The sequence below is a fragment of the Triticum aestivum genome, chromosome 1B (genome assembly GCF_018294505.1).
Source record: "Triticum aestivum cultivar Chinese Spring chromosome 1B, IWGSC CS RefSeq v2.1, whole genome shotgun sequence".
NCBI lineage: Eukaryota > Viridiplantae > Streptophyta > Magnoliopsida > Poales > Poaceae > Triticum > Triticum aestivum.
In genome coordinates, this window is record NC_057795.1 from 183,988,344 (window position 1) to 184,005,013 (window position 16,670).

Sequence of the window (16,670 nt, forward strand, 5' to 3'; positions counted from 1 at the left end):
TTTGAGTTCACTCATCATAGACATCTCAAACTTCTCCGACATTAGCTTTCCAAACTTTTCACAAAAGTGAGGGTTAGTAGAACCAAATATAATATCATCAACATAGATTTGGCATACAAATAGTTCTCCATTGACCCTCTTAGTAAAAAGAGTAGAATCTATTTTTCCAATTTCAAAGCCTTTTTCAATAAGGAACTTGGTTAAGCATTTATACCACGCTCTAGGAGCTTGTTCAAGACCATAAAGAGCTTTGTGAAGTTTGTAAACATGATCAGGTTTCTTAGGATTAACAAAGCCGGGAGGTTGCTTAGTTTCTTAACATATACTTCCTCCTCTATTTCACCATTTATAAAAGCACGTTTAATGTCCATTTGATACAAGGTGATATCATGGTGATTAGCGTTGGCAAGTAAGATGCAAATGGACTCAAGTCTAGTAACGGGAGCATAAGTCTCACCATAGTTCATACCTTCGACTTGTGTGTAGCCTTGGGCGACGATACGTGCTTTGTTGCGAACTACTTGTCCATCTTCATCTTGCTTGTTGCAAAACACCCATTTGGTACCGATGATGTTGTGGTTGTTGTCGGGCTTCTCAACCAATGTCCACACTTGATTTCTCTCAAAGTTGTGTAGCTCTTCATGCATAGCGTTTATCCAATCAGGATCTTCCAATGCTTCTTCAACCTTCATAGGTTCAATGCTAGAGATGAATGAATAGTGTTCACAAAAGTTAGCTAAACGAGTTTTAGAGCGAGTGATTCTCCCGGTTTGGATATCATTGTAGATTTGCTCGAAGGGATGGTCTTTAGCAATTCTTGCTCGAACTTGTGAAAGCTTTTGCTTGGGTCTTGGTTGAACATCTTCTTCATCTTGTTCTTCTTCTTGGCCTTCTTCATTGTTGGCGTTGTCGTTCTCTTGTCGTGGTGGAGAAGGAGGTTGTTGACGTTCGTCTTGGCGCACTTCCTCGTTTTCTTCATCTTGGTGTGTCCCACTTGTGGATGCTTCCGTATCAACCCTTGGTTCACGTTGTCGTGAGGTAGAAGCTTCCACTTGGACAGACGAGGTACTCTCCTTCACTTCCGTTGGACGAATCTTGCCAATAGACAAGTCTTGGATTGCTTCCGAGGGATCTTTGTCTCCTACATCAATTGGCAATTGCTCTACTTGCGAGCCGTTAGATTCATCAAACTTCACATCTACTGTTTCTTCAACCTTTCGGGTGAAATTATTGTAGACACGGTATGTGTGAGAGTTTGAGCCATAACCAAGTAGGAAACCTTCATGAGACTTAAGAGCAAATTTAGAACGATGATGCTTATCAAGAATGTAGCACTTTGAGCCGAATACCAGAAAGTATCCAACTTGGGGTTTGTTACCGGTGAGGAGCTCGTATGCCGTCTTGCCGAGTAGCTTGTGAAGATACAAGCGATTTCTTGCGTGATAAGCTATCTCAACCGCTTCCGCCCAAAAGTGCTTCAGCGTCTTGTACTCATCAAGCATCGTTCTCGCCATTTCAATGAGCGTCTGGTTCTTCCTCTCAACATCTCCATTTGCTTGAGGTGTGTACGGAGCCGAGAACTCGTGTGAAATACCTTCTTCATCAAGAAAGGTATCCACATTTGCGTTCTTGAACTCCGTTCCGTTGTCGTTGCGAACCTTCTTGATCTTCACTTCAAATTGATTTTGGTCCTTCCTAGCGAAGTTTTTTAAGATCTTTTGAACCTGCGATTTATCATTGAGAAAGAACACCAACGTAAATCTTCAAAAATCATCAACTATAACTAGACCAAAAGAATTTCCATCGAGACTTTTGTAAGTGTTGGGACCAAAAAGATCCATGTGAAGTAGCTCGAGTGGCCTCCTTGTGGTCATGATGTTTTTTATGGGATGCCTCCCTCCGACCTGTTTACCTGCCGGACAAGCGCTGCAAAGTCTATCCTTATCAAATATGACATTGTTAACGCCAAGGATATGATTTCCTTTAATAAGCTTGTCAAGGTTTCACATGCCAACATGACCTAATCGTCTATGCCATAACCAATATTTAGAGGATTTAGCAATAAAGCAAGTTCTAGGTTGAGCCTTTTTAGTGAAATCAACAATGTATAGATCACCTCTACATACACCGATAAAGACCATTTTATGATTATCTCTACGAAACACTTGGTAATCTACTTCAGTAAATAGGACATTGAAACCGAACTTAGCAAGTCTAGATACTGAAAGTAAGTTGTAGCCAAGAGTCAACTAGCATGACATTTTGTATGGAGCTATCATGTGATATGGCCACCTTACCGAGGCTAACCACCTTACCCTTTGAGTTGTCACCAAACGTGACATACTTTCAAGGGCCGTCGTTTTCAGCAAGCTCGCGAAACATATCTTTATCTCCGGTCATGTGATCGGTACATCCACTATCAGGAACCCATTCCTTTCCTCCTGCCATATATCCCCGAAGATTTGCCATAAGACGAAAGTGTCTCATTGCATCATCAAGATCAAAGTCACTATCATCATCCTCATCATAGTATCCATGTTCAACATAATCATGTGGTGGATCAAATCCTAGAGAGGGTGATTCGTTAGAGTGAGTTTGACAATGATCTTGTTTATGAATTTTTATAGCTTCGGAAATAATATCACTAATAATTCCAACATCTCCTTTGGCATGCATAAGGTTTGTAAGCTCAAATAGACAATCACCAAACATAGGATCACTAGAATTCATCTTACTCAAGGTAATAGACTTATGGAGAATTTCATCTACATTTTTCAAGGAATAATTTGGAAAACGTTCTTCAAGAAATTTCCATATGGTGTAGGCACACTTAAGAGTAAGCAAACATCCAATCAAGTTTCTAGGCAAGCCTCTAGTGATAAGTTCAACAGTTCTAAGATTGCGAATCATGTCAATTGACTCATCAAGGGTAGGATGCATAGGATCAACATGAGGTGCACAAGGGCTAGCAATGTACTTGTTCAAATCATATTGACTGAAAATCACAAGCATCTTATTTTTTCACTCATGAAAGTACTCTCCATCAAGTATAGGCACTCTATGTCTAAGACTCCCAATAGTAGACTCATGCATCTTCCTCCAATGGTGTTTAAACCAAAGCAATGGAGACCAAAGCTCTGATACCAATTAAAGGATCGAGAAGAGGTGTCTAGAGGGGGGGTGATGAGACACTAAGTACCAAAAGTTGCAGTTTTTTACTTCTTTAAGTTTAAGTGAAGTTTATCCACAAGTTTAACACTCATAATACATAACAAGCAAGCATGCAAAGAGTATATGAGCCGCGGAAAGTAAAGCATGCAACTTGCAAGAATGTAAAGGGATGGGATTGGATAATTCAAACGCAATTGGAGACACAGATGTTTTTGTCGTGGTTCCGATAGGTGATACTATCATACATCCACGTTGATGGAGACTTCAATCCATGAAGGGTAACGGTTGCGCGAGTCCACGGAGGCTCCACCCACGAAGGGTCCACGAAGAAGCAACCTTGTCTATCCCACCATGATCGTCGCCCACGAAGGACTTGCCTCACTAGCGGTAGATCTTCACGTAGGCGATCTCCTTGCCATTACAAACTCCTTGGTTCAACTCCACAATCTTGTCGGAGGCTCCCAAGTGACACCTAGCCAATCTAGGAGACACCACTCTCCAAGAAGTAACAAATGGTGTGTTGATGATGAACTCCTTGCTCTTGTGCTTCAAATGATAGTCTCCCCAACACTCAACTCTCTCTCTCAGGATTTGGATTTGGTGGAAAGAAGATTTGAGTGGAAAGCAACTTGGGGAAGGCTAGAGATCAAGATTCATATGGTAGGAATGGAATATCTTGGCCTCCACACAAGTGTAGGTGGCTCTCTCTCAGAAAATGCATGTTGGAAGTGTAGGTTCGTTCTGATGGCTCTCTCCATGAATGAAGAGTGGGTGGAGGGGTATACATAGCCTCCACACAAAATCTAACCATTACACACAATTTACCAATCTCGGTGGGACCGAATTGAGAAGCTTGGTCGGACCGATTCAGCAAATCTAGTGACCGTTAGGATTTTTGGTGGCACCGACATGCAACTCGGTAGAACCGATATGGTTAGGGTTAGGGCATAACATAATCTCGGTGAGACCGATTACACAAACTCAGTGGGACCGATTTTGGTAATAAGCTAACCAGAGAGCTGGTCAGGCAAACTCGGTGTGACCGATTACAGAAACTCGGTGGGACCGATTTTGGTAATAAGCTAAGCAGAGAGTTTGCATTGTAATCTCAGTAGTACTGATTACTCAAACTCGGTGAGACCGATTTTGGTAATGGACATACACAGAGAGATTACAATCCCATCTCGATGAGACCGAGATCCCTATCGATGAGACCGATTTGCCTAGGGTTTGTGGCAGTGGCTAAGACATCTGAACTCGGTGGCGCCGGGTAGAAGGAATCGGTAGGACCGAGTTGGACTTTTGGCTTAGGTCATATGTGGATGTGAGAAAGTAGTTGAGGGCATTGGAGCATATCACTAAGCATTTTGAGCAAGCAAGCCATTAAGCAACACCTCATCCCCTCTTGATAGTATTGGCTTTTCCTTTAGACTCAATGTGATCTTGGATCACTAAAATGGAAAATGTACAGTCTTGTGCTTGAAGCTTGAGCCAATCCTTTGTCCTTAGCATCTTGAAGGGGTTCCACATCCTTTAGTCCATGCCACTTCATTTGTTGAACTTGTGTGAAACATACTAGGTAAAAGTGTTAGTCCAACAAGAGATATGTTGACATTAATTACCAAAATCACCCAAGGAGCACTTGTGCTTTCAACATCATATTCTCCTGTATGTAAGAATATCATGTGCTACCACACCTTAGATGATTTGGTGACACAAGCTCTTCGGAGCCGTTGGATTTGTGACCCAACACCTCCTCGGTGGTTCGAAGGGTTTTTTGCAGAAAAGCCCCAAAAGAGTTCAGCTGCTGCTTACAAGCACAAAGACTGCTCAGATGCCATTGGGTCTCAGATCAAACGACCTCCAAGCTCGTATCACCGTAGCATCCAAGCTACGATAGCACCTTATGTTTTCTCGCACGGGAGAATATGAGGTGCTCCCGCACCATAGATTCTATGGTGATACAAGTTCACTGAGATCTAATGGCCCACAGTAGGAGGTTTGAATGTTTTTGCAATATACGGCTGATAGAGTTTGGGAAATGCGCAGAAAGTACAAGTACTATGCATCTGCCATCTGATCACTGATCATACGACCTAGATGCTCATATCACCATAGCGGGTAATTAAGCTACGGGGAGCACCTAATATGAGCAACGGGGAGCCGTTGGATCGAAGATGCAGCGGCACACACGAGGCCTGAATGTTTTATTTGCAAAAAAAACCTTTGGAGAGTTTGGAAATTGCGCATAATTACAAATACTACTCCCAAGCCATTGGATCTCACTTCCAATGGTGTAAAAACTCGCATCACCATAGTATCTAAGCTGCGGGGTGGATGTGATATTCTATGCCGCTATCATTTTTGTTCATAAACTTGCAAAATATGTGTAACTCGTGCCGTTACTTGTCTAACCGCGCAAAGTATTTGTTCAAAAAAAACATCCTATACTAAAATATCGGAACAACACATGGAGGTCCCACTTGTCATTAATCAAATTTGAACCTAAAACTAACAAATCTGGACTACAAAGCGTAAGTCAATAGCCTGAAACAACAACGATTGTTGGCTTTGTCCCATAACTTGATTTTATACAGTACTTACGTTGAGTAGAGTAGAGGGAGTGCCTCGTCAACATGTGCATGACCATTGTCTCACTTACTGGTGGGTCCTAGGTCTACGATCTCAATCTCTCTTCTCTCCATCGTCTAACCTTTGCATGAGCACACACGAAGAGCGGCGCTAGGTTGCCGTGGTGTTATTACAACTAAAATAGAGCTTGAAAAAATAGAAGAATCGCCTAGAACAAGAGACGTTGTGGCTGGTCGAGACGGAGCTAACAACATCTATACTCCATGCCATGTTTGCATGATGAAGCTGTGTGGCTAGTGGGTTGTTTTCGACCGACTGGCTGCGTCTCGAGGTCGAACTGTAGGTACTACGTCTGATACGGTATATTTTTACACGCACATTTTTCCTCCATGCCGAGACGTGGCACACCCTACCACGCGGTTTTGGGGTCCTCCCGGGTGGTGCACGCATATATTCTTCCTAACGTGGGACGCCCTACCACGCGTTTTCTGGGTCCTCCTTGTTCGTAGCGCCGAAGCAAGTAAATGAGTCGTCAAATCATGAAAGACCACCTTTCCTGCCAAGTACATCAGTGAAGCATGGTGGCTAGCTAGTTGGGCTAGTTCGACCGATTAGCTAGGCCGCCGCCACATTTGTTTTTTCACCCCTTTTTTATCTACTTGCCGGCAGGTAAATTTAAATATCCACCACGGCGTTGCTCTGGTGTTTGGGTGCGGCAGGGTTTTTAATTTTTTGATTGACAGGAGCAGGCGTGGCAGGATTTTTAATTTTTTGATTGATAGGAGCAGGCGCGGCAGCAATTAGTCATAATGACTCCGCCTATAAAACCCACTGCTCCTTGATGTGAGAAGTCATCGACTTGTGTTTTACCGTGGTGAAAACAAAAAGATTCCCCGCTCCTCAGCTGGCTCCCTCCGCCTTCCCGTAGATTGCATTGCCTTTCAGCCGTTTCACCCCCTTTGCTTCCTCTCCCCATTGCTTCTACCTAGTGCCATGGCGGCGCAGCAAATCACGGAGTCCGAGGTGAGGCGCCTGACACAGGAGCTCCATGCCAAGGATGCGGAGCTCAGGGACAAGGACGTGGAGCTCCGTGAGCTCAAGGAGGAGAGGAGTGCCATGCTCCTCCGTTATGTGCGGGAGTTCAAGAAGCTTCAAAAGCGGCAGGCGTCCACCACAAACATGCTCGAGGCGTCGGCGACGTTGCTGCAGAAAGCGGGAGATACGATAGGCCGTTAGGGGAGCCGGCTGGAGCGCGAGCAGGCCGATCGTGACGAAGTCTAGGATCGCCTCAGCCACTTGGTGAACCAAGTTGCCACGCACGTGTTGCGGCTGCGAGATGCCGACCATCATGCCAGCGCGACGATGCCAGCCGTCGGGCTAAACCCGTTCGACCACCCAGTCGACTTCAACGAGCCGTGTCCTGACCTAGTCTCCTTCTTCACCTATATCTCCGAGGAGCTAAGCCGTCTCCGCATGATGGTGGGGGCTGAGCTGGACAAGGAGGGGTTGCGGGCTACCGTCGCCGTTGCCGGGCGAATCCTTTCAGGGCTCCGTCACCGGAATCCATTCGTGCCATTGGACACCGTCTTTGACGTGCTGGCTCCCGTCGACCGGGAGCGGGCTCTGTGGGCGGTTGCACCCTGCATCACCAACATCGTGCGCCTGGAGAAGCAGAGGGACTTCGGTGGTGTTTAGGCGCCCTTTTCATGGGCATGTCCTTGTCTCGATGCAACATGACCGTTGGATCAAACTCAGACGGTGCAGACCAGTCACTGTAGCACAAAAAGTGTGGGTGTGTTTGGTTGCATTCTCATCTCAATATGGTTGTTTCCTCTTCGTGTATTTCTGTTAACCTACTAGTGTGGACTCATGCACCCTTCATGCACTCTGCCAAACACCCAAAAGTGGGTCGAGAAGGGAACGTTTGCTCCCATCCCGTGCACCCTTCATACATCCTGCCTAACACTATTCGTGCTTCATATGGTTCATGTTTCATGGATTACTGTAGCACCGTACTCTCCATGCGCTGTGGACCTACTTCTGTTAACATTGATCTCACTGTTCATTCTCGACCGGACAGTCGAAAAAGTGGTACTATGTTACATATAGGAGTAGTTCACATGCGCACAACATCATTTGTTATCGTCATATCTTACTTAACTAGCAACAAGATTGTGTAGTACTGACGTATGAACCACTGCACATGCCTAGTAGTAGGAGCACTGTGTATGTTCAAGTGGCTGCCGTGTTTCACACTCCTCCGTCGTCAGAGTGGTAACGCTTAATGTAATCATTTTTTTTCTTCATAAAAATAGTGGACACGCTCTATCATGCGGATCCTCCTCCAGCCATGCACTAAATTACTCACTTTCACCGACGTGTGGGACAGCCAGCACCTGGGTCCACTAGCCATGCACTAAATTACTCTGTAGTAGAGTGACGGTAGACTACCCCGATCGAAGCGCCGCAGTAATGCCCAATGAGCCGTCCAATCACAAAACCCCCTCCTTTGCAGCAGTAAGTTGGACGGACGAAGCAACCATCATTTCACTCTTCTCTCTCAGCTTCCTCTCTTGAAGAAAACCCCCACTCGCTTCGCTTCTACCTCATCTCGTTCCTCCTTTCACTCTTGTTGATGATCTTTTTCTCGATCTTGATCGTGTTTTTTCATCTAGCACACAGTACTAGTACTGGTAGTACAACTTTCTGGGTGATCTTGCATGTGATTTTAGTGTGCCAAATTACGGTTCTAAATTCCTCTTTTGACCAAAACATGCGAGAGGTTGACACTGATTTCTTATAGATTACTTTCAACTACTCCCTCTGTCCCAAATTCCTTGTCTTAGATTTGTCTAGATACGGATGTATATAATACTAAAATGTGACTTGATACATCCGTATCTAGACAAATCTAAGACAAGAATTTTGGGATGGAGGGAGTACTTTATGAACATCAATGCTACCTTTGAAGAGGGTATATTTGCCTCAGTAACTTGTGTTATGGATATTGCAAGTAATCCCTCTGCTCTCATGCCTTTAAAGACATGTTCTAATGTCTTTGTTCACTCATTTCTGTGCGTATATGTAGTCATATATGGAGTATAATATCGAAAATCATCTTATATTTATGAACGGAGGTAGTAATAAAATATGGTTTCTGTGTGAATTAGAACCAAGTCTGCGGTGGAGATGAAGTTCTCAAGGTCATGCCGTGTGAACTAGAAGACTTGATGATGAGTTCTACTGCTGAACTATCCAGCTGTTGTGTCCTTGTCGCCACGTGTCCTGAACTAGTGTTTTCCTATAACTTGGTTGTCAGGCGTGTTCTTAAGGATGTACTTGACCACAACAATTTCCTGGCTGTGCCTTCGATTACAAAGGGTGTGGTTCTTGTAAAGCTTCCCAACAAATTTGATGCGACCTGTCTTCATCATCATGCTTATGAGTGGAAAGACCACTCTGTTAGGTTCTCCAAGGTTGACAAGATGGTGATGGTGCATGTAGACATCTCTCACGAAGTCCATGGCCTAGTTAGTTATGCAGGGTTCATCCCGTAGGTCGGTGGCAAGAAATAGTCTACAGAGTTTAGTTAGTGCAACTTTGCTTGTCTGTAGTAAGTACTATTGTTCAGTACTTGATTTGTGTTTGTGAACCTTGTATTGTTTATTAGTACTGCCGCTTTTGGTGTGTGGTCAGTCCTGAGAACGGTCTATGTTAATGTTTGTCCACTCAATCAGTCTGTATATTTTGAAGTATCCAGATCATATTTTTTGTGAGGACGGTTTATCAATTATGGTTACACACCAATATCTATATGCATTGCAGGGTTTATCGCACCCACCAGGATTTCCAGTCCCATGGATGTTCGGTCCATACGATTTGTCACGACCTTCGGACTGTCCTGCTTGTGGGAGTAGGCGGGGCCCCTGCATGCCACCCGTTGTTGGACGATCAATCTTCTGTTTAGTACTTCAACATAGTGATTTCCTGGTAAGGATTCACTCGTATCACATCAAGTAAATCTTATTGATTTACTGTCTAAATCTTATTGAATTAATGTCATGTTTTCTTTCTTTTCCTGAAATTTTAGGATGCAGGTTTTTCCATGTGACATTCATCATAGAATAAACCGTTTTGATTGCTCTATGATGGCTATTTTTGCAGGTTTCACTTCTTATGTCGTGTCATTAACGAAGGCACTGTCCACACTTATATTACTGGAAAAAATTGGATCAATCTGTTGTCTGAGTATAAGTTGAATCCCTATGATGTATTGCAGTTTGGTTTAACAAAAATGCCACAATTAGTCCTTCTCGCGTTTAAAAGAAATGAAGAAAAAAACTGGATCACGGTCATAGATCCTAGTCAAGTTAGAAAGCTGATCATAGCAGACCAGACACGATCACCGCTGCCTCGCACATCGGTACCACCTTCAGCAACGGATCGAGCACCGACAGTTGCTCTAGCACTGACAGCGGCAGCAGCTCAGTCTGATCCAGCTGAGGATTAGGCACCGACCGCGTCAGCAGATCAGTCTAATCTACCGGAGGATCGGGCATCGACACCGGCACTTGCTCCGACACTGGCACCAGCTCTACAAGGAGCACCATCTTCGGCAGCAGCAGCGGCTTCAGCACCTGCACCAACACTTGCACTTGCACCTGCTCCGTCCCGTGCAGTTGCACCGGCAATACACTGGGCTGCAGTTCGCACTTCATATACTAAAGTACTTACAAAAACCGACATCTCCACCTTCTTGGTAAGCATTGGCCGCCCAAGTGCTTCGTTCTTTTCTCTTTCCATGTTGTTTCACATGATTCACTATGTTGATCTAACTGTTTGGGTATGTCTTCTTGTTTGCAAATAGAGAATTCCTAGAGCAACGAGGGAGTCGTTCAACAATCCAGGCGACTGCGGCCATGTTTCTCTTACCATGCGCAGCCTTGGTGTGAATGAACCTGCTCAATATACCATAAGTACAAAGGATGGTCACATGATGATTGATGCTAAAGGATGGTCAAGGTTCAAATCTAGATCATATCTTGAGGTAGGGGATGATGTCAAAATCGAACTTTCTCGGCAAGGAGAGCTGGTCCAAATCAACTTTGAAATTCTTCGGTAGCAGCACGCAACTGCCGAACTGATCTATCCTCCGAGAGATTTTGATGTAATAATCTAGCATGGCGAAACAAGTGTCCTGTGTGTATAAGTAGTACGACTGTATTATTAATCACATGGTATATCATTGATAGAATTGCAACTCTGATTGCTAGTTAGGAACTGTCGTTCAATTTCATTCCAACAGCTGCCGTGCTTTATTCAATTTTGTGTATTCGCCTTGCGATAGCATCTAAAACCAGCGCCGTACCGATCGCTTGCAATATGAAAAGCGCTGAGGTAAAGCACATGGGCCCCCAAACATGCAGGGTGGGCCTGCGGCCCAAAGTCCAGAACCGTGAGCCTGTCTGAGTATTATATTCTTAGTTTAACCCCCATAAAAAAAGCTGAACCCCCATAATGCCCATGCGTTGTATAGGGAGTATATTTCTCGGCAAGGTGAGCCTGTCTGTGATATAAAAGATTTGTATATTTCTTTACAGAGGGAGTATCTCTCAGTCAAAAAATATATTTATGTGTAACTAGTTACTCCTGTCTTTCTACTTCCTTTTGCTGATATGTGGGGCAACCCGCAACGGGGTCAATGTGCCATATGCACAAATTAGAGTGCACAACTTCACGGTAGACACACCCCGGTCGTAGCGCTGCAGTAATGCCCAATGAGCCGTCAAATCACAACCCCCCCTTTCCAGCTTTAGCAGTAAGCTGGATGGACGAAGCGGCAATATTTTGCTGGGCCTGAATATCCTTCTCCCTCGTCTGCTTGTTCAAAGAAAACCCCCTCTCGGCGATTGCATAGGGTTTTCTCATGGAGAACCAGGTACGAATTCTTCATCCAGCCCCGATAAATCCAAGTCCCTTGGTCGCAGGTAATCCTAGGATGGCAGCCACCGCTGTTGATGCATTTTTCTTCCTACTGAATCTAGTGTGTTTCATTTGCAGTGCCCAAAGTGCGAGTACCCTACAGGTTTCTGCGCCCTCGGCGAGATGCCACACTTGTTCCTTCTAGTCCTAACACGAGATTTTGAAATGCGCACAGTATGTTCCTAGAATCCTCTTTTCTATCCGGGAGGGTGGTTTTGTTTTGAACATGCTGTTCACTAATTTGGAAATTTGGTTTGCTTTATTTGGATAAAAGGTACTACTAGTACGATGATCAACACTGACGTGAAGGAGGAAGTTATTTCTATATTTGGATAGGGAATACATTGTGTTCTCATATTATTTTTCCTGCAGTGTATTATTTGCTCGGCCAGAACACATGTACTCAAGATGCTCGGCCTTGCCATAACTGAATACACTAGTTTAATGGTCACAATGAAGACAAGACATGGATATAAGTTCCGAGTTGGGTTCATGAACCAAGAAGATCACTGCTTTTTTTATGGCCGAACTTGGATAAACTTCCTCAAGTGTTACGGACTGAAAGTTGGCGCACGAATGTTGATGGAAATAGCAGAACCTGGTCTCATCTTCACTGCGATCTTCCACCCCGACGTCGTTCCAATTGTTCATCCATGTTAGTTTTGTATCTAGTTCTTGCTTGTTGCCTCGATTACTTCTTAATCCACCTATTCTGTCTAACTAATCACAATTTAACTTTAGAAGTAGCAACGAATCTCTCACGAAGATGCTACTTCTAACTAATATTTTCTTATAATTGGTGGCACGTGTAGGTTTTTTCAGAGTTAAGCAGTCTGCTCGTTTGTTACTCTGTAATAACTTAGCTATTACGGATGGCACTGAAGTTGACTGGATCGACATCCACAAGTTCCTACACTTTATTGATCGTCTTGAGGTCCTTATGGGGCGTTTCAATGGTGGAAGTCCACGTGGGATATGTGTGCCACTGCTGCACTCGTTGAACAGGTCCAATTGTGTCGAGAAACTTATGGTACGAGCTATTTTCTGTTATATATGTTGTTCATAAACTATTGCTTATACACAGTTTTACAACTATGATCTTCTTGAAACAGAAACTGCCCAGTTCTATTGTTCCTATACAGATGCCTGACCATGGTCGGGTCAGACTTGTGCTTGGTCACAACATGATGTTTATGTCGACCTACTCAATTCCCCTTGGAGGCGAAAAGATACTTATTCATGGGTGGTCTCAAATAATGAAGGCCCATCCATCTTGGAGAATAGGACAAAAGATTATGTTCATGCTTTTCCGTGGCTCTAAAGCGAATATCCTATTTATTGACCACATTGCGAGATGAAGCTGCTTTCAGAAGGTTCTGGATGCACGGGGTGGCACCTGGGCCTTGTCCTGGGGCTTGGCGGCCTCGCCCTTGGTTAACTGTAGGCAAAGTACCACTGTTCAAGGTGTGCTTTGTACGGTTGAACCTGTATAAGTACTCATACTACTTTCAGCCTTAGTTGTTAAGTGCTCCTGCTGGTTTCAGCTAAGGTTGTTAAGTACTCCTGTTGCTTTTACAGTCTATCGTGTTTCTTCAGTCCTGTCTTCCTCCAGCCACCAAAACCAAACCAGCGCCGGTGGGGCCGCCTGCTTCTCCTCCCATGGCTGGCTGCGCCTCAGCGCACACATCGCCGCCTCACTGTCTCCTAAATCGTTAACGCCGACATCCTCCGCGTGCTTTGGTGCGCTAGCCGTGGCGCCGCCCTCTCGCGTTGTCAACATGGTCAACAAACAACAGGAATCGGCAGAAGTACATGGAGAGGATGACAGTAGGGGCCCACCACATCAGTGTATGGAATAATAAAATGCTTCCTCCTACTGTTTTCCTGACATCTGGGACCCATGACATTGTGAGCGTATATAGTCAATAGACAAGAGAACAACACAAGATCGGCTGACACCTAGGACGTAGCTTCTCGAGTAGTTTTTTTTGTTATTGTTGAGACGGAGCAGGGTTTGAACTAGGTTGTGGCCTGTCTAGCCTAGGCTTATATTTTATGTTCACCATGTGACCAGCCCAGCTATTTTTCCTTTGTGAAAATGAGCCCAGTTTATTTTTTCTGAAGAATACCGAATCTAGGCCTACTTATTTTTCTATGCCCTGATGGGCTGCAACTCCTTCAAGGCGCTTGCAAATCTTGAAAGTAATATGAAATGGGTTGTAAATATAAAAACAGATGACAAATTGGCAATTACTTTATATTTTCTGAATTTTTTCACATTTTTAGATTCCTATTTCACTGGGCATTAACCTAATTTAAATATATCTTCAAAGTACTTTAAATCTAGCTCGACATTTCGGTATTAAAAATAGTTTGGAACCCACAGAAATATGCGAAATTGGCCCTGGCCAACCAAAAAAATGACTGCAATAAATTGCATAAGAAGTTGCCATGAGCTATATATAAATTATTAAAAAAAAGAGGGAGTGGTCTGACTCGTGGGCCTGTTTAGTTGACGCGTATGCAAGATTTTTTTAGTTATGATATAAGTCAACAAACGATTCTAGCAGACGTAACCGTTGGATGTCAATCCAATGGCCGTCGTGTTTCTTCAATCTCTCATCTTCTTGCTCCAGCCGCCAAAGTAGCACCGGTGGGACCGCCTGCTCCCACCTCCCATGGCCGGCTATGTTGTCGCGCAGGCCTCAGCGCCCCCTACTACTCCCACCGCTGGCCAGGGCATCCTTCTACTCACCCACACCCCCTATTATTCTGCGGTGATGGCAGTCTCACACTGTAGCCGAACCGGTGAACCCTTGTACTCCTCTCCGCGTGGGCTTCCACTGCCGCGTCTTCCCCGGCTCCACGTCGTCCCCTTCCTAGGCCTCGCTGTTGTCCACCACCGTGGTGCTCTTGGTGCGGCGTGGTCAATGTGGTCAACGACCGACTTCCATCGGAAGAGTATTGTACGTGGAGAGGCTGACAGCTAGGTCCACGACAGCCGTAAGGAAGTGCCTCCTTATTACTCGGAAAATAATCATTCCTCCACTTGACAGCAAGACCCACTGGACAGGCAACCAGTATTTCGCGAAAAAAACCTTTCCCCCTGACTGCTGGGACCCACCGAACGGGCCACCGTATTTCGTGAAAAAATGTTCCCCCCGCTGTCAGCTCGGACCCACCAGAAGTGCCTCCTTATTACGCACAAAAAAATGAATACCCGTGCTAGCTAGGACCCACCTTGTTGGGAGGCTGACTTGTGGGCCTACTAAGTTGACTGGGATGGAGGCCTTTGTCAACTTTAGTCAATATATGAACGATTCTAGCTCCAGTGACCATACAATGTCCATCCAACGGCCGTAGTGCTTCTTCAATCTCTGGTCTTCTTGATCCAGCCGCCCAAAGCAGGGCCGGTCGTGCCGCATGCTCCTGCCTCCCGTGGCCGGCCGTGCTGCCGCGGAGGCCTCATCGCCCCCTACTATTCCGACCACTGGCCAGGCCCTGCAGCGACGCTAGCCTCACACCGCAGCTGAACCAGTGAACCCTCGTACTCCTCTCTGCGCGGGCTTCAACTGCCGCGTCTTCCCCGGCTCCGCATCGTCCCCTTCCTAGGCCTCGCCGTCCTCCACCGCCGTGGTGCTCTCCGCGCGGTGTGGTCAACGTGGTCAAGGAACGACTTCCATCGGACGTGGACTGTACGTGGAGAGGCTGACAGCTGGGTCCACGGCGGCCGCAAGGAAGTGCCTCCTTATTACGCGCAAAATAGTTATTCCTCCACCTGACAGCAGGGACCCACCGGACGGGCCACCGTATTTCACGAAAAAACGTTCCCCCCTGACTACTGGGACCCACCAGCTACACCTTCGCACGCAAGGAAGTGCGTCCGGGCAAAAAAAACGATTCGCCCCCCTGACTGCTGGGACCCACCAGCTACATCTTCGCAGGCTAGGAAGTGCCTGACACTCGGGACCCACCTGGTCGAAGCGACGTAGCGTTGTCATTCTGGGTGCGAATGTGTACGTACATACTGGTCATTGTAGTGGTGCGCACGTGTCGTAGTAGAGGCGCGCACGTAGCATGTACACATACGTACAGCGGCCAGGGTGCAAGAAAGAAAATACGGCCACGTACGTACATACAGACAGGGTCTCAAACGCCTACTCGTGCATACATATGGCCAGGGCTCGTGTACATGGCTGGGTCGGAACAGAGAAACAGCGTCGTCGTCGTGTTCATGGGGAGGCATCGGAATGCGTCGTGTTGATGGGGAGGCAACGGAATGCGTCGTGTTCATCTGGAGGAAACACAACGCGTGGGAGCCAACCGGTTGGGTTAGAACGGAATGCGCCGTCATGTTCATCGGGAGGGCTTGGATGGAACAAGCGATGGAAACGAGGCATGGCGTACTGCAGAACGGAGGAAACGGCCTTGTGTTCAACCGGCCACGTTCGAAACGGGATCCTGTTCATCGGGAGGGGTCTGGCGTACCGCAAAATGGAGGAAACGTACCTCCTACAGTCGAAACGGGGGTCCTCTTGATCGGGAGGGGTGTGGCATATCGCAAAACGGATGAAACGGACTTGTGTTGGAGCGCTACGGTCGAAACGGGGGTCCTGTTCATCGGGAGGGGTGTGGCATACCGCGAAACGGGACTCCATAGGATACTGTTCATCTCCATCTCGACCTCCTCCAGCCTCCACGGGCTACCGTCGACCTCCTCCAGCCTCCATGGGCTCCTGTTCATCCAGCCTCCACCGCGCGCAACTCCACCGGCTACTGGTCAACCACCCCTCCACGGGCACCCCTCCACTGTCTACTGTTAATCCAGCCCTCCATGGGGTCGTCCTATTCATCCAGCCCTCCACACCACGGGGTCCTGTTCATCCAGAGGCAACGCCACCGCTCACTGTTCATCCAACCCCCCC